A 21,674-nucleotide genomic window follows, 5' to 3' on the forward strand; every position below is an offset into this window, starting at 1 on the left:
AGATTTTGTAGATCCAGGTTGACATAATCCCTTTCCTTGTCCAGTAAACAACTGGGAAAATTCCTGAAATGGTCTGCAAAATGGTCACCAACTTCTGTCCTATCACAAAGCCTGAAATAAAAGCTTATTGTATATGGTGATGTGTTAAGCTCTGGGCAAAGAGAACTGCATAGATGAAGTCTCAGTGCTCTCTGGGGGTAGAAGATCTGTGTCAGACTTGCTCCTGTTTCAATTCATCCATCCATCTGTCCGTCCGTCCATCCATCCATCCGTCCATCCATCCATTCATCCATCCTCTCATCCATATTTTTAATAATTATTGAGAAACTGTCATGAGTCAGGCATTATTGTAGGCACTGTTCCTTGCCTCCTAGTATTTACCTGTAGCAAAAACACTTAAATATCACCTCCAACCTCTATCCACAGTCTTTATTATATGCTAGAAACCATTTTAGACTCTCTGACTGCTTCTCATCAGGGTTTGTTTTCTTCTAGCCCAGGAATTTGTAGTTATTCTCATCTCAGCAGCACTGCACCAGATAATAATAACTACCATGTACTAAGAAGCTGGACTGTATGAAGCAGAAAGGGGCATCAGGATTGGAGGAAGACTCATTAACAACCTGTGTTATGCGGATGACACAGCCTTGCTTGCTGAAAGTGAAGAGGACTTGAAGCACTTACTAATGAAGATCAAAGACCACAGCCTTCAGTACGGACTGCACCTCAACATAAAGAAAACAAAAATCCTCACAACTGGACCAATGAGCAACATCATGATAAATGGAGAAAAGACTGAAGTTGTCAAAGATTTCATTTTACTTGGATCCACAATCAACAGCCATGGAAGCAGCAGTCAAGAAATCAAAAGACACATTGCATTGGGTAAATCGGCTACAAAGGACCTCTTTAAAGTGTTGAAGAGCAAAGATGTCACCTTGAAGACTAAGGTGCACCTGACCCAAGCCATGGTATTTTCAATTGCATCATATGCATGTGAAAGCTGGACAATGAATAAGGAAGACCCAAGAAGAATTGACGCCTTTGAATTGTGGTGTTGGCAAAGAATATTGAATATACCACGGACTGCCAAAAGAACAAACAAATCTGTCTTAGAAGAAGTACAACCAGAAGCAAGGATGGTGAGAATGTGTCTTACATACTTCGGGCATGTTGTCAGGAGGGATCTGTCCCTGGAAGAGGACATCATGCTTGGCAGAGTACAGGGTCAGTGGAAAAGAGGAAGACTCTCAACGAGGTGGATTGACACAGTGGCTGCAACAATGAGCTCATGCATAACGATTGTGAGGATGGCTCAGTGTTTCGTTCTGTTGTGCATAGGGTCACTATGAGTCGGAACCAACTCGACGGCACCTAACAACAACTAAGTGCTTACCTCCTGTCAGGCACTTTGCAAAGTCCTTTATACTTCCTATCTCATTTAATGCTTACAGGTATCCTAAGAGACATATTATAATCTACACTTTAACTTTTTTTAATTGTGAAATACATCACACATAAAGAAATGTGCACAAAAATAATGTATGGCTCTATAATTTATCACAAAGTAAAGACCTATATAATGACATCAAAAAATAGAACATTGCAGCACCCAGAAGCTCCTTTCACGCCTGCTTTTAATTGCCACCCCCTATCTCCCAGAAGTTACCTGGGATATATGGTTATGACTTTTCTGCTTTTCTTTGTAGTTTTATTATCTATGCATGTCTCTTAAACACTATAGCATGGTTTTGCCAATTTTTTTAGACTTTTCATAAATCATAGTATATGTTTTTTCTGTGACTTTTATTTTTTTGCTCAACATTAAATTCATGAGATTAATTCTTATTTTTGCATATGGCTGTGATTGACTGGTCCTCATTTCTGTGTAATAGTCTTACTGTGTGAATACACCACAAATGGTTTCCATTCTCTTGTCGGTGGACATTTGCGTCGTTTCCAATGTTTTGGCTATTATGAATAACACAACTACACAATTTTTTTTTTTTTTGCAGTCTTTCAGCAAATGTGGGCATGCATTTCTGTTGGATATGTACATAGGAGTAAACTTGCTGGATGGTAGGCATGCATTCAGTTTTGGTAATGTTAACCAGTTTTCCGAAATGATTGCACTAGTTCATATTCCCACCAGTAGCATGTGAGCTCCTGTTGCTCTGTTTCCTTGTGAGCACTTGGTACCATCTGTGTTTTTGATTTCTGCTTTTCTGATGGTATGTAGTGATATCTTGCCATGATTTTAATTTGCATTGCACTCATGACAAATAAGATTCAGTGGCTTTTCACATGTTTATTGGACATGTGAATATCCTATTTGTGAGATGCTTTTTCAAGTCTTTGCTCATTTTCCTATTGGGTTTTCTGCCTTGATTTGTAGGAGTTCTTTACGTTTTCTGGATACAAGCCTTTTTTTTTTTTTTTTTTGGTTGAATGACTTGCAAATATTTTTTCTTATTCTGTCATTTGCGTTTTAATCCTATCAAAGTTGTCGTTTGATATTTTCAAAGTAACCCAACTTACCAAGCTTTTCCTTTATGGTTAGCCCTTTTGTGTCCTGTTTAAGAAATCTTTGCCTACCCTGAGGTCATAGACTATTCTTGTATGCTATAGTATTAGTCATGGTCAAGTTAGAAAAACAGAAATCACACTATATATTTCAACAGAGAGGATTTAATAAAGAGAAATGGTTACACACAGGTATTAGAAACTGAAAAACAACAACCAAAAGAAACCCTGAGTTAATACAGAGGCAATAACTTCAGGAAACAGATTTTGCCCTAAGGCTAGGGGGACAAAGGGAAGAAGTTGGGGTTATCAGAACCTGAAGTCTTTCAGTGACTAGAGCTATGATATATGCAAGTATAATATATGTATATATCTACACATGTATAGTTATATTACTAGAAATGTACGTTTATACTGATATCTCCAATTCCAATTCAGTCACAGAGTTCTACCTTGCCTTTATCCAGGACTGTCTATGTAATTTGTGGGGCTCATTGCAAAATGCAGTGTGGGACCCCTTGTTAAAAATGTATTAAGGATTTCAAAACAGCAATAGTAGAGCAATAAACCCAGAGCAGATCCCTTCTATGCAGGTGACCCTGTCTGACTGCCTAGGCCACATATGCATGAAGCCAGCTCTGTCTTCACCATTCCATATTTCTATGTCCCTTCTTCCACGGTGAGAACCCTCGCTCAAAACATTGACAGATTTACTCAGTGCTGTCTACGTAATTTCAATTTCTTAATAGAAAGTTTAAAAAATTTCCTGGTGGAAAGGCTTTCTTGGTTTCTGATTTTGTTTTTAATTTCTAATTTTACTCCATTCTGGTCAGGGAATGTTGCTGGAAGTATTTCTTCTTTCTGGAACCTACTGTTAGTTTTTGTGACAATATATGATCAATTTTTATGAATATTCTCTATGTGCTTGAGAAGAGAGTATACTTTCCAATTCTGGGGTACAAAGGTCCATTTATATCCATAAGAGCTGCCATATTGGTTATGTTGTTTGAATCTTTGATGTCCTTACTTTTCTTGCCTGCGTGATCTATCCTGTGTGGACAGTGGTATGTTAAAGTCTCCTACAGGTTACTGTCTTGGTTTCCTAGGCTGCCATAACAAAATACCACAAAGTAGGTGACTATAAAGAACAGAAATTTATTTTCTCACAGTTCTGGAGGCTAAACATCCAAATTAGGGTCTTGGCTATGTCAATTCCTTCTGTGGGTCTCTCTCCCAGTATTTGGTGGCTGCTGACAGTTCTTGGTGTTTCTTTGCTGCATATAGATGCATCTCCCTCTGTTACAACCTGGTGTCTTTCTTCCCCCTATTTCATCCATTTTATAAAACACCAGGCAGAAGGGATTAGGATTAGGACCCACCCTACTCTGATACGACCTTGTTTAACTTCACCTATCACATCTGCAAAGAAAAACTCTATTTCCCTAAACAGGATCACTTTCAAGGGTGAGGGGGGTAGCACTTCAACATCTCTTTTCTTTTTTTTAAATCTTATTACTTTTTTTTTTAATATCACAATTCAACCCATAGCAGTTAGTACAGATAGATTTCTGTTTCTCCAGGCATCTCTTATAGTTTTGCCCTATATAGGTGGTGGTTGTGTTATTTGGCGCACAAATATTCATGACCATTATATCTTCATGATAAACTGTGGCTTTTAGCATTATTACATAGAGTATCCCTCTTCTTCTTGTTTAGTGTGTTTTGGCCAGAATTTCACTTTATCTGGTACTAGGATAACAAACCTAGCTTTTTAAATTGTTTCCATTTGTCTGGTGTATCATTCTTCATCTTTTATTGTTGTTTGCCTTTAGCTTTGCCTCAAATACAGCATAAATTTGAGTTTCGCTTAATGTGTCAATTTTAAAATCTTCTTCCTTATTGGTGAGTTGACCAATTCACATTTATTGGTATAACTGACATGTTTGATCTCAACTTTCTTGTATTATTTTGTGTTATATTACTGTGTGTATTATGTTATATAAACTGTCATATTAACACTGTCATATTTTTTAAAATTTCTTTTGATATTTAGGAAAAAAATTTAGGAAGGTTTATATTTTTGTTCAAGTGGTTATGTTCATATACCTTTTACAGTGCCTTTAATCTCCATTTATTTTACTTAACCTTTTATTATTTGGTTTGTCAGTTTTAATTGTTTTTTTTAATTGACCTTTGGACCTCATTGAATTCACTTTTTAGCTCTAATAATTTATCCGTGGATTTTTTTGTTTTTACTTTTTATATATACTAGTTATGTGATCAGAGAATAATGATAGTTTTATTTCTTCCTTTCCAATTCTTATCCTCTATCCATTTTTTAAATTTATTGCTGCTAAGACCTCCTGTACAATGTTGAATAGAAACAGTGATAGTGGGTATTCTTGTGCCATTCCTGATCTCAAAAACTTTTACCTTTTCACCAATAGTATTGTTTTTTATAGATACCTTTTAAAAATAAAAATAGTTTTCTTCTATGCCTAGTTTTCTACTATTTTTTAAAATTATTAATGTTTTTTCTTGCTGCATTCGAGATGTCCTTTTTGCCTATGATTTTCAATGGTTTTCATTATGATGTGCCTAGGTGTGGATTTTGTTTTTTGTTGAGCCTGCTTGGGGTTCTTCAAGTTTCTTGAACCTGAGGTTTGATGCTCTTCATTATTTTTGGAAATTTCTCAGCTGGGTTCCCTAGAGAAGCAAGACCAGTAAAGTGTATAAATATGTATATGTAGAGATTTATATCAAGGAAACAGCTCATGCAATTGTGAGGCTGGAATATCCCAAGCCTGTGGATCAGGATAGAGACCTTTCCCAATTTATGGAGCCACAGAAGCTGGTGAACCCAAGGTGAGCAGGTCGGAGAGCAGGGCTCCCACTCACAGGCAGTGAAGGTTGAGGAATCCCAAGGTCAGCAGGCAAGGCCCCAAGGTTTCTCCTGATTCATGTAGCTGCAGGGGCTGGCAAACCCAAGATTGGCAGGTTGGGGAGCAGGACTCTTGCTCGCAGGCTGTGAAGATCGATGATCTGAAGATTGACAGGAAAGATGCCAGCTCAAGTCCCAAGAACCAGCGGTCAGACAAGAGACAGTTGCTGGATTCAGAACAAGCCAACAACCTTGGCAAAGCGAGCAGGAAGGAAGTAGGCAACAGAAGGTGGAGAGATGAAGGCTGAGGGGGCGGTGAAATGCCACATGCCCCACCCCTGCTGGTACCACTCAGCAGATTCCATCATGGGGGTAATCACATACCAAATTTCAGCAGGGAAGTGATCACAACATTATACAACTGCCAAAACACTGAGAATCATGGCCCAGCCAAGGTGACACACGATCTTAACCATCACAGCCATTAACTCTGAAATAGTGCCTTTCTCTCCATTCTTTCCTCTCTCAGTCTAAAACTTTAAATGCACACACGGTAGGCATTCTTAACGAAATCTCTATTTCTGTTATTGGCTTTCTGTGTTTTCCATCTTTTTATTGTTCTGTGATTTATGCTAGATAATTCTTTTCTGCATTCTAGTTTATTAATTCTTCCTTCACTTGTGCCAATCTGCTTGAAAATTTATCCTTTGAATTATTAATTTTCATTATTCTATTTTCAATTCTAGAATTTCCATTGGTTCTTTTAAAAATAAATAATTTCCATTTCTCTGCTGAAATTCTCAGTCTTGTCTTTTATCTCCTTGAACATATTAAGCATTTAGAAGTTTACGCTTGTTAGCTTGAGCCCCTGTGGCCTAGTTCTATTGTTTATTTTTCTGCTGATTTTCAACCATATTGTTTAGTCTACTCACGTTCTTGGTTATTTGTAATTGTGTGCAGAAATTATAATTGCATAATTATTTGTAAAAATAATTCGTTTGATGGTATTTTCCTTCAGAGAGGATTTACCTTTTTTTTCTGCCAGATGCCTGAGTGCACTAGCAATCTGTGACCACTTCAATCCAGTTTTAGTGACTGAGCTCATTTGAAACTGAGCAACAGTTTTTTCTGGTTACTGTTACTTTTATGGTGTAGTCCTGTGAAATTCCATTCCAAACTGAGGGACATTCACTATGTTCCTCCCTTAGTTCTGTCCTTAGACTCCAATCTCCAATCTCCTTAGCCTTCTAAGCTTGCCAGAATCGCTGAGCAGCCTGTCCACCAACCCCTCTAGAAAGAGCAACCACCTCTGGGGGAAAAGCATTTCTAAGCATTGGCTTACCTCCCTGGGCCTTCATCTTCTCTGATCCTGGCTTGGCAAGTCTACACTATATTTTTTTAACTACCTGATATGGCCTAGCAGATTTTTTGAAACACTTTTTCTGCCCAGCTTTTTAAATTGTTCTCAGCAGGGGCTTTGGTTGGAATTACCTGTTCTCCATTATTGGAAATGGAAATCTTGTTGTTTCCATTTTACAGATGAGGATACTGAGAGGTACAGAGCATAAGTAACTTTCCCTAAACAAATTTAAGACTAAGTTATAGACTCAATGGTTTAGGCTAATTTAGGCTTGTCTTAGGGAGTAACACATACAATTTCCTTTCCTTTGCAAGACTCTGGGGTCTGTTTTACCTGTGGTGGCAAGGGCATGCTGAAGGTAGTGAATATAGTGTTTGCCCTAGACGAGGCATTACAGTTAAGAAACTGGGAGTCCCAGGAGACTGGAGAAATGAGGAGAGAAATAGGCTTAGCATGTGAGTTAACAAGCACCCAATAAATATTTGTGAAATAAATGAATGAAGGAAAGAAATTCTTTAATTTCATTCTGACTATAGATTTTGCTAGTTCATCAACTTGTTCCTGAGAGTTGGGCTGGGGTAAGAAGCATTTAGGAACCAAACTAAAAATCAAACCTGTTGCAGTGGAGTCGATTCCAACTTATAATGACCCTATAGGTCAGGGGTAGAACTGCCCCCATAGGGTTTCTAAGGAGTGGCTAGTGGATTCAAACTGCCAACTTTTTGGTTAGCAGCTGAGCTCTTAACCATTAACCAGGGCTCCAACAGATTATTTAAATTGGAAAAAAGTGAAAAATGGTCTTCAAATGTCGTTGACTATAAGTAGTTAGTATTCAACCACTTTTACCATCTGGTACCTGATTTCAAGTGCCAAGAGAAAACATGTTTAGAATTCAAATAGATTCTTCAGAAAACACCAGTGACGATGCAACTCCTGAAATATTCATATTAGGCTGTGTCAATGAAAATTTTCTCCATTTATTTGCCTTTTTTTTTTTTTCTTTTAAACTATAATTGTAGTGGAAATCTATCAGTGTAAGAGAAGTGAAATCGGCATTTTCAGGAAACTAGGAGACCTTTCCCATCACTTCCTAATCAGCAGAGTGAATCCCAAAAGAAAACTCAAACCCGTTGAGTCTATTTTGACTCATGGGGACCTCACGTGTTACTGAGTAGAACTGCTCCGTAGGGTTTCCTAGGTGAGAATCTTTACAGAAGCTTGTTGCCAGGCCTTTTTTATGTGGTGCCACTGGGTGTGTTCAAACCACCAACCCATAAACCATTTGTGCCACCCTGGGACCTCCACAGAGTGAACAAATGGACTTAATTCTGATTGCTGCTACTGTGGTACTGTAAATGCTGGTGTTGTTTCTAACACCTAAGATAAGGTAGGGAGGAGAACAAAAAATGCTTTGTTTTTTATTTCCTGGTGTTTCTGGGACAAGCTGGGAAGCTCCGGCTGTGTTCATTTAGCCGTTGATGGACTCCAACATAGGCAGCCTGCTGGGGGTGGGGGAGCCAACAGGCAGGAAATGAAACTTCTGATGTGGCTATTGAATAAGCTATGAACAGGGTGTAACAGTGCTTGGAGAAGGCTGGGAAGCCAAAGTTCTTCGAAAGTAATGAAGCCACTTCCAGGCAGGTAGCCCAATGAGCTGATTAAGTGTACAGTATTTGAACCAGACGTATCTGAGCTCCCATCTGCGACCTTGGGCTAGGTGTTTAACCTCTCTTAGCCTAAAAACCTTTTAAGTAAGGTTATTGTGCAGAGTAAATGAGGGAGTGTACCTCCTCACACATAAAGAAAAAAAAAAAACCATTGCTATTGAGTTGATTCTGACTCATAGCAATCCTATAGGACAGAGTAGAACTGCTCCATAGTTTCCAAGGCTGTAAATCTCCTGTAAAGCAGCTGGTTGGTTCTAAACCACCAACCTTTCTGTTAGAAACCAAGCACTTAACCACTGCACCACCAGGGCTCCTTACAGTGTACATAAAACCCTTGATATAAAGTGAATATTGAAGTATTATTACCTTTCATAGCCATAGGGCTTTCTCTGGTGGGTGGGTGGGGCTTCGGGTATCTTTAGGACAGGATGCAGTGTACTTCCCCTCCCACTTCCCATTGGTCATACTTTTATATTGTTAAAGCCAATGAACTAGGGCAACCTTGAAGGGAGAAAGTGTTGCAAAAGGGCAATAGGCTATCAGAGAGACGGGTGTAGAAGTTGGGGAGGCACTCATTTATTTACTCAGCAAATATTTACAAGTGCCTACCACCTGCAGTATTTGCAGTGAAGAAGTCATTGGTCTTGCAAAATACTCTTATGTGATCTCCAGCATCATTTCTATCACCAAGGCTATATTTTCCAACTACCAATTCTGCATTGTTTCCAACTTTCGTATTCCAATCACCAGTAATTATCAGTGCATCCTGTTTGCTTGTTTGATCAATTTCAGACTGCAGAAGGTGGTAAAAATCTTCAATTTCTTCACCTTTGGCCTTAGAAGTTGGTGTGTAAATTTGAAAAATAATCGTATTAACTGGTCTTCCTTGTAGGTGTATGGATATTATACTATCACTGAAAGCTCTGTACTTCAAATTATGGATAACATTATGAAGAATGAGAATTCCAGAACACTTAATTGTGCTCAGGAAGCAGTCATTTGAACTGAACAAGGGGATACTTCGTGATTTAAAGTCAGGAAAGGTGAGCGTTAGTATATTGTATCCTTTCATCATACCTATTCAATGTGTATGTTGAGCAAATAATCTGAGAAGCTGACTATACGGAGAAGAACAGGGGATCAGGATTGGAGGAAGACTCATTAACAACCTGCATTATGACACAACCTTGATTGCTGAAAGTGAAGAGGACCTGAAGCACTTATTGATGAAGATCAAAGACCACAGCCTTCAGAATGGATTACACCTCAAGACAAAGAAAACAAAAATCCTCACAACTGGAGCAATAAGCAGCATCATGATAAATGGAGAAAATGTTGAAGTTGTCAAGGATTTCCTTTTACTTGGATTCACAACCAAAGCCCATGGAAGCAGTGGTCAGAAAATCAAATGATGCATTGCACTGGGCAAACCTGCTGCAAAAGACCTCTTTAAAGTGTTAAAAAGCAAAGATGTCACCTTGAGAACTAAGGTGTGCTTGACCCAAGCCATGGTGTTTTCAGATGCCTCATATGCATGTGAAAGCTGGACAATGAATAAGGAAGACGAAAGAATTAATACTTTTGAATTATGGTGTTGGCAGAGAATATTGAATACACCGTGGACTGCTAGAAGAATGGACAGATCTGTCTTGGAAGAAGTACAGCCGTAATGCTCCTTAGAAATGAGAATGGCGAGACTTTGTCTCATGTACTTTGGACATATTATCAGGAGGGACCAGTCCCTGGAGAAGGGCATTATACTTGGTAAAGTAAAGGGTCATTGAAAAAGAGGAAGACCCTCAACGAGATGGATTGACACAGTGGCTGCAACAATGAGCTCAAACATAGCAACGACTGTGAGGATGGTGCAGGACCAGGCAGTGTTTCGTCCTGTTGTACATGGGGTTGCTATGAGTCAGAACTGACTCAACAGCACCTAACAACAACAATAACATGAAGAAGAATACATAGTGCCCTGAGCTCGTGTGACAAATTTAGTATGCTTTGGGGCATGGTGGGGCCTGGGTGGCGGGAAGTTCAAAGATGATACATGTCGCTCTTGTCACTTTAGGGCTTGTAGGTAATAGTCTCTCCAGTCCCTTCTCTTGAGCCTAAGCTGACTAGTGGAGGTGATCATCTGACTGCCCTATAAGGACATCAGGGGTGCCTATTTCTTGACTACACCCTGACTGATACACCAACCCTACATCAGATTGATGGATTCTGGCCAATCTATTGAAATATGTCAGGCCGGGCAACAGCAATTCCCTGCTTCAACTGGTTTCCATCTGACTTGCTTCATATCCCAGATTTGGCTAGGCCAACAGCTGTGTGGAAAGATTTCATTTCAGCTCTCTTGCAAACAGGGTCAGATTGAGGAGATTGGATTTCAGCTTTGGATAATAGGTCTGAGGTCCAGATTTAGCAGAAAGATTCTCAGAGAGAAAATAAAGGGTAAGAAAATATTCCCTCATTTTCCTAAAGTGTTCAAATGTCTTCTTCACAATAAGTGAGGTCAAGATTGCAGGCATTTTTCTGGTGACCACTAGTGGACTCCCTGTGTGCTTTCGCCATGGCCCCTGACCTTGTATAAATAATATGCATTATTGTAACTACTGTAAGAATTAAGAAGTCCCTGGGTGGTGCAAAAGATTAATGTGTTCGGCTGCTAAGCAAAATGTTGGAGGATTGAGTTCACCCAGAGGCACCTCAGAAGAAAGGCCTGGTGTCTACTTCCAAAAAATTAGTCACTGAAAACCTTATGTAGCACAGTTATACTCTTGACACACATGGTGTCATCATGAGTCAGAAGTGACTTCATGGCAACTAGTATAAGAATTAAAGATGAGAAAAGAAGCAACTGCCAAATGAAAGTAAAGAATGATACCAGATTTCCCTGCTCCTCTTCTGGGGGCAAAAGAGCTCTCTGCCCAGCGGGTGAAAAATTTCACATTCAGGCAAAAACTTCAGCCTTGGAATCCAGAGAACATCTGCACATGGAGAGACTACTCCCTGCTCTCCGAGCAACTCCAGCTGTGATTTAGCCTGCAGTTGTGCAGCCCTTTGCAGTTTATAAAGCACTTTAAGCCCTGAACTACGCTTAAAGGAAAGCTGTATTCTGTTAACAATTCTGTCAGCCCCTGCACTGCTCTTGGCTTGGGACTCCTTGAAAGTAAAACATGGAAGCTGGCTTAGAGTAAGTATTCTTAAGCTTTTTCACGCCCTTTGACTGTCTAGGGATGACTCTGGACACCTCAGAATAATGTTTAAATGCATAAAATAAAAGACATTGGGTTGCAAAGGAAAGAACTTTTATTGAAGTAAAATCAGTTGCCTCTAAGTTGACTAAGACCCATGGCGACACCTTGTATATCAAAGTAAAATTGCACTCCACAGGCTTTTCAATGGCTGGTTTTTCAGAAGTAGATCACAAGGATTTTCTTTTGAAGCACCTCTGGGTGGATTTGAATCTTTAACCTTTTGGTTAACAGCTGAGCACATTAATCATTTGTACCACCCAGGGACTCCTTATTGAAATACAGTTATCAAAATACCAAAAATATAAATTTGTGATAGAGTAATATATGCAGTACTTTAATAATGGCTTAAATAGCAAGATGTAGGGGCAAGTCTAATTGTTGTTGTTGTCAGGTGCTGTCCAGTGTTCAGACTCACAGTGATCCTATGTGCAACAGAATGAAACCGCTTGGTGCTGTGCCATCCTCACAATCATTAAGCTTGAGCCCGTTGTTGCAGCCACAGTGTCAGTCTATCTCCTTGAGGGTCTTCCTCTTTTTCACTGACCCTCTACTTTACCAAGCTTGATGTCCTTCTCCAGGGACTGGTCCCTCCTGATAACATGTCCATCCTTGCTTCTAATGAGCATTCTGGCTGTACTTCTTCCACGACAAATTTGTTATGTTCTTCCAGCAGTCCGTGGTATATACTCAATATTCTTTGCCAATACCATAATCCTAAGGCATCAACTCTTCTTCTGTCTTCCGCATTCATTGTCCAACTTTCACATGCATATGAGATGATTGAAAACACCATGATGTGAGGTCAGGAGCATCTCAGTCCTTAAAGTGACATCTTTGTTTTTTTTTAACACTTCAGAGAGGTTTTTTTTTTTCAGCAGATTTGCCCAATGCAATGTGTCGTTTGATTTTTTAAAAATTTTTTTTATTGTGCTTTAGGTGAAAGTTTTTAGCTCAAGTTAGTTTCTCATACAAAAGTTGATACACATATTGCTAAGTGACCCTAGCTGCAATCCCTATAATGTGATAGGACACTCCCCTTTTCCACTCCAGGTTTCCCATGTCCATTCAACCAGCTCTGCTCCCTTTCTGCCTTCTCATCCTGCCTCTGGACAGGAGCTTCCCATTTAGCCCCATGTGTCTACTTGAACTAAGAAGCACACTCTTCACAGGTATTGTTTTATGTTTTGTAGTCCAGTCTAATATTTGTCTGAAGAGTTGTTTGTGGTTTTAGTTCTGGGTTAACGGAGAATCCAGGGGCCATGTCTTCTGGGGATCCTCTAGTCTCAGACCATTAAGTCTGGTCTTCTTATGTGAATTTGAGCTCTGCACCACACTTTTCTCCTGCTCCATCAGGGACTCTCTGTTGTGTTCCCTCTCAGGGCAGTCATTGATGGTAGCTGGACATTATCTAGCTCTTCTGGTGTCAGGCTGGTGGAGTCTCTGGTTTATGTGGCCCTTTTGTCTCTTGGGCTAATATTTTCCTTGTGTCTTTGGCGTTCTTCATTTTCCTTTGCTCCAGGTGGATTGGGACCAACTGATGGATCTTAGATGGCCACTCACCAAAATTGGATGCAGAACATTTTCTTAATAAGCTTTGTTATGCCAGTTGACCTAGACGTCCCCTAAAACCATGGTCCCCAGACCCCCACCCCTGCTTCTCTGTCCCTCAAAGTGTTTGGTTGTGTTCTAGAAACTTCTTAGCTTTTGATTTAGTCCTGTCATGCTGACTTCTACTGTATTGTGTGTTGTCCTTCTCTTCACCTATAATTCTTGTCTACTATCTAGTTATTGAATTCTCCTCTCCCTCCCTCCCCACCCTTGTAACCATCAAAGAAGGTTATTTTCTGTGTTTAAAACTTTTCTTGGGTTCTTATAATAGTGGTCTCATTATAATACTTGCCCTTTTGCAACCGACTAATTTCACTCAGCATGATGCCTTCCAGATTCATCCATGTTGTGAGGTGTTTTGCAAATTCATCATTGTTCTTTATCATAGCATAGTATTCCATTGTGTGAATATACCATAATTTGTTTATCCATTCATTCATTGATGGGCACCTAGGTTGTCTCCATTCTTTTGCTATTATGAAAAGTGCTGCAATGAACATGGGTGTGCATATATCTACTCGTTTGACAGCTCTTATTTCTCTCGGGTGCACTCAAAGGAGTGGGATTGCTGGACTGTAATATAGTCCTATTTCTAGCATTTTAAGGAAGTGCCAAATCGATTTCCAAAGTGGTTGTACCATTTTACATTCCCACCAGCAGTGTGTAAGTGTTCCAGTCTCTCCACAACCTCTCCGACATTTGTTATTTTGTGTTTTTTGGATTAATGCCAGCCTTGTTGGGGTGAGATGGTATCTTATTGTAGTTTTGATTTGTACATCTCTAATGGCTGATGATCGTATTTCCTCATGTATCATATTTCCTCATGTATCTGCTAGCTGCCTGAATGTCTTCTTTGGTGAAGCCTGTTCATATCCTTTGTCCATTTTTTAATTGGGTTATTTGTCTTTTTGCAGTATCTTGCAGATTTTAGAGATTAGACCTTGATTGGATATGTTGTAGCCAAAACTTTTTCCCAGTCTGTAGGTGTCTTTTTACTCTTTTGAGGAAGTCTTTGGGTGAGCATAGGCATTTGATTTTTAGAGCTCCCTCCCATTTATCTAGTTTCTCTTCTAGTGTTTGTGCATTGTTAGTTATGTTTTGTATTCTGTCTATGCCATGTATTAGGGCTCCTAGCGTTGTCTTTCTTTTTTCTTTTATGATCTTTATCGTTTTAGATTTTATATTTAGGTCTTTGATCCATTTTGAGTTTGTTTTTGTGCATGGTGTGATTTATGGGTCTTGCTTCATTTTTTTGCAGGTGGACATCCAGTTATGCCGCCATCATTTGTTAAAGAGACTGTCTTTTCCCCATTTAATGGACTTTGAGCCTGCACAGTTTGATTTCTTGACTGCTGCTTCCATGGGTGTTGATTGTGGATCCAAGTAAAATGAAATCTTTTACAACTTCAATATTTTCTCCCTTTATCCTGATGAAAACAGATGAAAGGTGTCTGATATTTCAAGATATCTGCAACAATTGTAATGTGATTTGAGCATATCGTGATTTTTTTTTGGTAACAAAGACACAGATGCTGTTAATGTTACTGTGACAATATAATTCATAATTCAAGCATTCACAATTAAAATGCTAAATTTCAGTAATCCAAGTGCACATATTCCTGAATTCTCTCCACAGACTCCTCAGGGGTCTTAATTCCTAGATTAAAAACTCTGGGACTGGATGGTGTCTAAGGACCTGTTGCGGCCAGTGATTAGGTGATTCTGGATCGATTCAGCTCTGAGGCTGGTGTTGTTGCTCCTTGCCTAGGTCCCACTAGCCCTTCCACTGGGGCTTTGGGGACTTCATGCCAGGGGCTGGTAGTCATGCACATCCTGCTTTTCTGTGCTAATGAGATTCTTAGGCCGTGCCTATCATGGCAACTGGGCCTATTCGGTATCTGGAAGTTGCTCTCCTCCCAGGGCTATGCACCAGCCCATTGTTGCTGCTGCTGCTAAAGATTTCTCTGCATACCTTGACTGTGAGTCAGCAAAAGAGGTATATAGAGAAGGGGCCAAGAGCCAGTTCCTTCAGTAGAGCCACCCAGGGTCACTGCTGTGTATGTGACTGACTCACGGAGCCCTTCCTGGAACACGCACAGGCAGGAAATGACTGCTTAGCTATCCAGAAACTCCATCCCTCACCTTGCGATGGAGTCATTCATCAATGAATCATGTATCTCCACATCAGCTGGTCTCTACTCACACACTGCTGTCACCTGGCACAGGTCTCTCTGGGAATTTTCGCAAGAGCTCGTCTAATTAATGCAAATATGACACAGTCTCCTCTCCCACCCAACAGGTTCTTATCATGCAGAAAGGAAACATTCATTGGGATCTTATGTTCTAAAAGGAAGGATTAAACCTTACATCACCATAAATGGTAACTTTTTTTTTAATTGCATAAGGAGGATCTTGTTTTTCAAATAAATGCAGAGAATACATTTTTTCAGTTTAGAGGTTTTTTAGTATTACTGTATTCTGTAGATTCTAAGACTCACATTTTTCACACTTGAATATCTCTGAAATCAGAATATGTCTTAGAATTGATAGTGACTACAGAGCTTTTTTTTTTTTTTACAGAGCCCTGTCAATTCTAAGACATAGAGTCCTGGGAAACCCTCGTGGCATAGTGGTTAAGTGCTATGGCTGCTAAGCAAGAGGCCGGCAGTTCGAATCTGCCAGGCACTCCTTGGAAACTCTACGGGGCAGTTCTACTCTGTCCTATAGGGTCACTATGAGTTGGAATCGACTTGACGGCACTGGGCTTGGGTTTGGGACAGAGTCCTGGTGACACAGTGGTTAAGAGTTCAGCTGTTAACTAAAAAGGCCAGAAATTCGATTCCACCAGCTGCTTCTTAGAAACCCTATGGGGCAGTTCTAGTCTGTCCTATAGGGTCACTATGAGTTTGAATTGAATCGACGGCAACAGATTTTGGGTTGTTTTATACTTGCTAAAATAGGGTACATAAAGACAGAGACAGGGAGTTAGAGGATTTGAATAAAAATAGGACCAAAGTGGAGGTGGGGCCAAGATGGCAGAAGAGTCATATGCTTCTGGTGGTGCCTCTTACAACAAAGACCCCCCCCCCAAAAAAAAACAAGTGAATTGATTATATATGACAATCTAGGAGCCCATCAAAGATAAAGTTGAGGAGTCGGACTGAGCAGCAGGGGGAGGGAGAGATAATTCAGAAGCAGTGAGGATTTGCCAGACCTAACCTAGCCAGCACCCTGCAGGCTGGATCGGCTGGTGCTCAGGGGCTGAGGAAAGCAGTAGTAATACAGACAGGTTTTCCACATTGGGAGAAAATGAGTGATAAAGAGTCTGCTCAAGCCTCCTGAACCAGGGAGAAGCAATTCTGAATCAGCCAAAGTTAAGTACAAGCCTCTAACCCACCTAGCCGGATCCAAAAGAACCTTTCCCCCTCTGGGAAGTACTTCTCTCCCATTTACCTGCCCCTTCCCCACTCTGCTCCAGGTCCCAGTCCAGCTTCACTGATTGCAGCGTCTCACTGGTCCAGAAGTAAGACCCGTCACATGTCCTGAGCCATCCTCCTGGCTTTGGAGAGGGAACAAATTAGCAATCAGGAAAAAATAATCTGCCAGCTCCCCTAAGCCAGGACCTCAGGGGAGGCACAGCCCCTTTGCCTAAGCTCAGGTAGAAGGGGTCCACGGTTTTAAATGCCTTTCAGCCTATACCTGTGTGGGCCCATTTCAACAGTATAGGCCCTCATTAGCACAGTACAACAGGGTATATACCTGAAGCCTATTTTCAACTGCGACAGCTAAGGGGCAGTGGCAGATTTGTGACTTTTGACACCACCCTACCCATTAGGCAGGGTCCTAACCTACCCACATCAGGGGCCCGAGGACTGGTGGCTCCACCCCCTCCACCTAGCCACCCACGACAGGGGTCTGAGAATAAGTGGTGCATCCCAGTCATTACAGCCAGCAGCACTGGGTGCACAAATTCTGACTGCAAAACCCACCTACCTACATGCTCTAGGAAACAGGGACATGCCTTCCATCCAGGCACTCAGGAGCAGCTGTCAATCCTTTAACTTGCTCAACACATGACCCCCTACTGCAGCCAGATACTTGTGTCCACTCCAATCACCGCTGCCCATCTAGTACTGTAGGTGAGAGCCTGTACCACACACTCAGAGACTGATGACCTGGACATCTGAGCTGAATCCACACAAGAAAAGTAAATGGACTGCTGTGCTCACATGCCTAGCAACAGCTCTAACTACCAGCTGACAGGATGTGAGAACTTCAAAGACACCAATAATCAAAGTAGCTCACATGAGCAGCCTATTTGGGCATATCAAAATGCAACAAAACAAGAAGCTAGGACACAGTAAGCAAACATAAAATAAATAAATATAACAACTTATTGATGGCTCAGAGACAAAAATTAATATCAAATCACATAAAAAGGCAGACCATGATGGCTTCAGCAAGCCACCAAAACAAAGAACTTAGAAACCTCCTGGAGGGAGATAAGTTCTTGGAATTACCAGAGGTAGAATTTAAAAGAGGCCTTCAAGAGATCAGGAAGGAGATCAGGCAAAACACAGACCTAAGCCAAGGAACACACATACAAAGCAATAGAGGAACTTAAGAATATTATGCAAGAGCATAATGACAAATTTAACAGGCTGCCAGAATCCAAGAGAAATCCAAACAGAAATCCAAGGGTTAACAATAAAATTTCAGAATTAGACAACTCAATAGAAAGTCATAGGAGCAGAACTGAGGCAATGGAAGTCAGAATTAGTGAGAGTGAAGATAAAGCACTGGAAACCAACTTATTTGAGGAAAAACCAGATAAAAGAATTAAAAAAAATAAAGAAACCCTAAGAATTATTTGGAACTCTTCTATCAAGAGGAATAATCAAGAGTGAATGCAGTACCAGAATGGGGTTGGGGGCGGGGAGATAACAGAAAATACAGAGAGAATTGTCAAAGATTTGTTGGCAGAAAACCTCTCTGATATCATGAAAGATGAGAAGATATCTATCCAAGAAGCTCATTGAACCCTACACAGGGTAGATCCCAAAAGAAAGTCACCAAGACATATTATAATCAAACTTGCCAAAACCAAAGATAAACAGAGAATTTTCAGAGTGGCTAGGGAAAAATGAAAAGTCAATAACATTAAACTTTGACCATTCAGCAGGAACCATGCAGGCAAGAAGGCAATGGAATGATGATTCTATAAAGGCTTGAAGGAAAAAAAAAAGGCTGCCAAGAACCATATATCCAGCAAAACTGTCTCTCAAATATGATGGTGAAATTACGGCATTTCAAGGCAAAGAAAAGTTAAGGGAATTTGTAAAAAAAAAAAAACCCAAAATTACAAGAAATACTAAAGTGAGCCCCGCTGTTAGAGAATCAATAACATCAGATAACAACCCAAGACTAGAACACAGGACAGAACAACAAGATATCAACTCAAATAGGGAAGTCACAAAAATAAATCAAAGCTAAGAAACTGAAAATAGGGAAACAGAGATGTCATTATGTAAAAGATGATATTAAAAAATATTATATTAATTATTAACAATATTAAAACCAAAAAGAGGGATTAAATAATGTAGTCATAGAACTTTCATATGGAGAGGAAGTCAAGGCCATATCAAGAAATAAAAGATTGGTTTAAACTTAGAAAAATAGGCAACTATTAAGGTAACCACAAAGGAAACTAACAATCCTACATATCAAAGTAAAAAATGAAGAAAAACATAGTCTCAGAAAATACAAAATCAAAAACAATGAAAAATATGAGAAGAAAATACATAAAGATAAATGACTCAGCACAGAAAAAGTGGAACAAAGAAACTGTCAACAACACACACACGCAAAATACATCAAAATGATAGCACTGAACCCATACCTATCAATAATTATGCTAAGTGTAAATGTACTAAATGCACCAATAAAGAGACAGAGAGTAGCAGAATGGATTAAAAAACATTCCATCTATATGCTGCCTACACAAGACACACCTTAGACTCAAAGATACAAACAAGCTAAAACTCAAAGGATGGAAAAAATACATCGAGTAAACAACAGTCAAAAAAAAGAGCAGGAATGGAAGTCATAGTTTCTGACAAAATATACTTTAAAGCAAAATCCACCACAAAGGATAAAGAGGTACACTGTATAATGATTAAAGGGTCAGTACACCAGGAGGACGTAACCATAATAAATATTCACACACCCAATGACAGGGCTCCAAAATACATAAAACAAACTCCAACAGCATTGAAAAGAGAAATAGACAGCTCCACAATAATAGTAGGAGACTTTAATGCACCACTTTCGGTGAAGGACAGAACATCCAGAAAGAAGCTCAGTAAAGACACGGAAGATCTAAATACCACAATCAACCAACTTGATCCCATAGATATATACAGAACACTCCATGCAACAGCAGCCAAGTATACTTTCTTTTCCAACACACTTGGAACATTCTCCAGAATACACCACATATTAGGTCACAAAGCAAGCCTTAACAGACTCCAAAACACCGAAATATTACAAGGCCTCTTTTCTGACCATAAAGTTGTAAAAGTAGAAATATATAACAGGAAAAACAAGGGGGAAAAAAAATACATGGGAACAGAACACTACCTTGCTCAAAAACTCCTGTTAGAAGAAACAAAGGATGGAATAAGGAAATTCACAGAATCGAATGAGAATGAAAACACATTCTACCAGCACCTTGGGCACACAGCAAAAGCAGTGCTCAGAGGTCAATTTATATCAATAAATGCACACATACAAAAAGAAGAAAGGGCCAAAATCAAAACATTAACCCTACAACTGGAACAAATAGAGAGCAGCAAAAGAAGCCCACAGTCACCCAAAGAAAGGAAATAATAAAAAAGAGCAGAAATAAATGAAATAGAAAATAGAAAAACATTTGAAAGAGTTACCAAGACCAAAAGCTGGTTCTTTGAAATGACCAACAAAATTGATAGACCATTGGCCAAACTGACAAAAGAAAAACAGGAGAGGAAGCAAATAACCCAAATAAGAAATGAGATGGGCAATATCACAACAGACTCAACCAAAATTAAAAGAATTGTAACAGAATACTATGAAAAATTGTCCTGCAACAAAATTGAAAACCTAGAGGAAATGGACAAATTTCTAGAAACAAAGAACCTATCTAAACCAACACAAACCAAGGTAGAAAAACAAAATAAACCTATAACAAAAGAAGGGCTTGAAGAGGTAATTAGAAAACTTTCAATCAATAAAGCCCTGGCCCGGATAGCTTCACTGGAGAATTCTACCAAACTTTCAGAGAAGAGTTAACACCACCACTACTAGAGTTATTTCAGAGCATAGAAAAGGCTGGAATACTTCCAGATTCATTCTATGAAGCCAGTACAACCCTGATACCAAAACCAGGTAAAGATACCACAAAAAAAGCAAATTACAGACCAATATCCCTCATGAACTTAGAGGCAAAAATCCTCAACAAAATTCTAGCCAACAGAATTCAACAACATATCAAAAAAATAATTCACCATGACCAAGTGGGATTCATACCAGGTATGCAGGGATGGTTTGACATTAGAAAAACAATCAATGTAATCAATCTCATAAATAAAACAAAAGACAAGAACCGCACGATCTTATCAATTGATGCAGAAAAGGCATTTGACAAAGTCCAACACCCATTCATGATAAAAACTCTCAGCAATATAAGAATAGAAGGGAAACTCCTTAACATAATAAAGGGCAGTTATACAAAGCCAACAGCCAACATCATCCTAAATGGAGAAAGTCTGAAAGTATTCCCCCTGAGAACAAGAACCAGACAAGGATGCTCTTTATCACCACTCTTACTCAACATTGTGATGGAGGTCCTAGCCAGAGCAGTTGGGCTAGAAAAAGAAATAAAGGGCATCCAGATTGGTAAGGAAGGAGTAAAAGTATCTCTATTTGCAGATGATATGATCTTATACACAGAAAACCCTATAAATAAAGAATCCACAAGAAAACTTCTGGGACTATTAAAAGAGTTCAGCAAAGTATCAGGATACAAGATAAACATACAAAAATCAGTTAAATTCCTCTACACCAACAAAGGGAACTTCAAAGATGAAATCACCAAATCAATACCATTTACAATAGCCCCCAAGAAGATAAAATACTTCGGAATAAATCTAACCAGAGACGTAAAAGACCTATACAAAGAACACTACAAGACACTACTGCAAGAAACCAAAAAGACCAGCCTAAGTGGAAAAACATGCCTTGCTCACGAATGGGAAGACTCAACATTGTGAAAATGTCTATTGTACCCAAACCTATCTACAGATACAATGCAACCCAGATCTAAAGTCCAATGACAT

The 21,674-nt window shown here is 39.5% G+C and overlaps 1 long non-coding RNA gene across 1 annotated transcript; it reads left to right on the forward strand.

The window, feature by feature from the left end:
• Positions 1-2,440: 2,440 nt before the first annotated feature.
• LOC135231268 (uncharacterized) lies at positions 2,441-18,658 on the forward strand. Its single transcript, XR_010321949.1, has 2 exons — positions 2,441-12,860; positions 14,558-18,658. It is a non-coding gene; the product is annotated as an uncharacterized LOC135231268 (long non-coding RNA).
• Positions 18,659-21,674: the final 3,016 nt, after the last annotated feature.

This window comes from Loxodonta africana, chromosome 4 (genome assembly GCF_030014295.1).
Source record: "Loxodonta africana isolate mLoxAfr1 chromosome 4, mLoxAfr1.hap2, whole genome shotgun sequence".
Taxonomy (NCBI): Eukaryota; Metazoa; Chordata; class Mammalia; order Proboscidea; family Elephantidae; genus Loxodonta; species Loxodonta africana.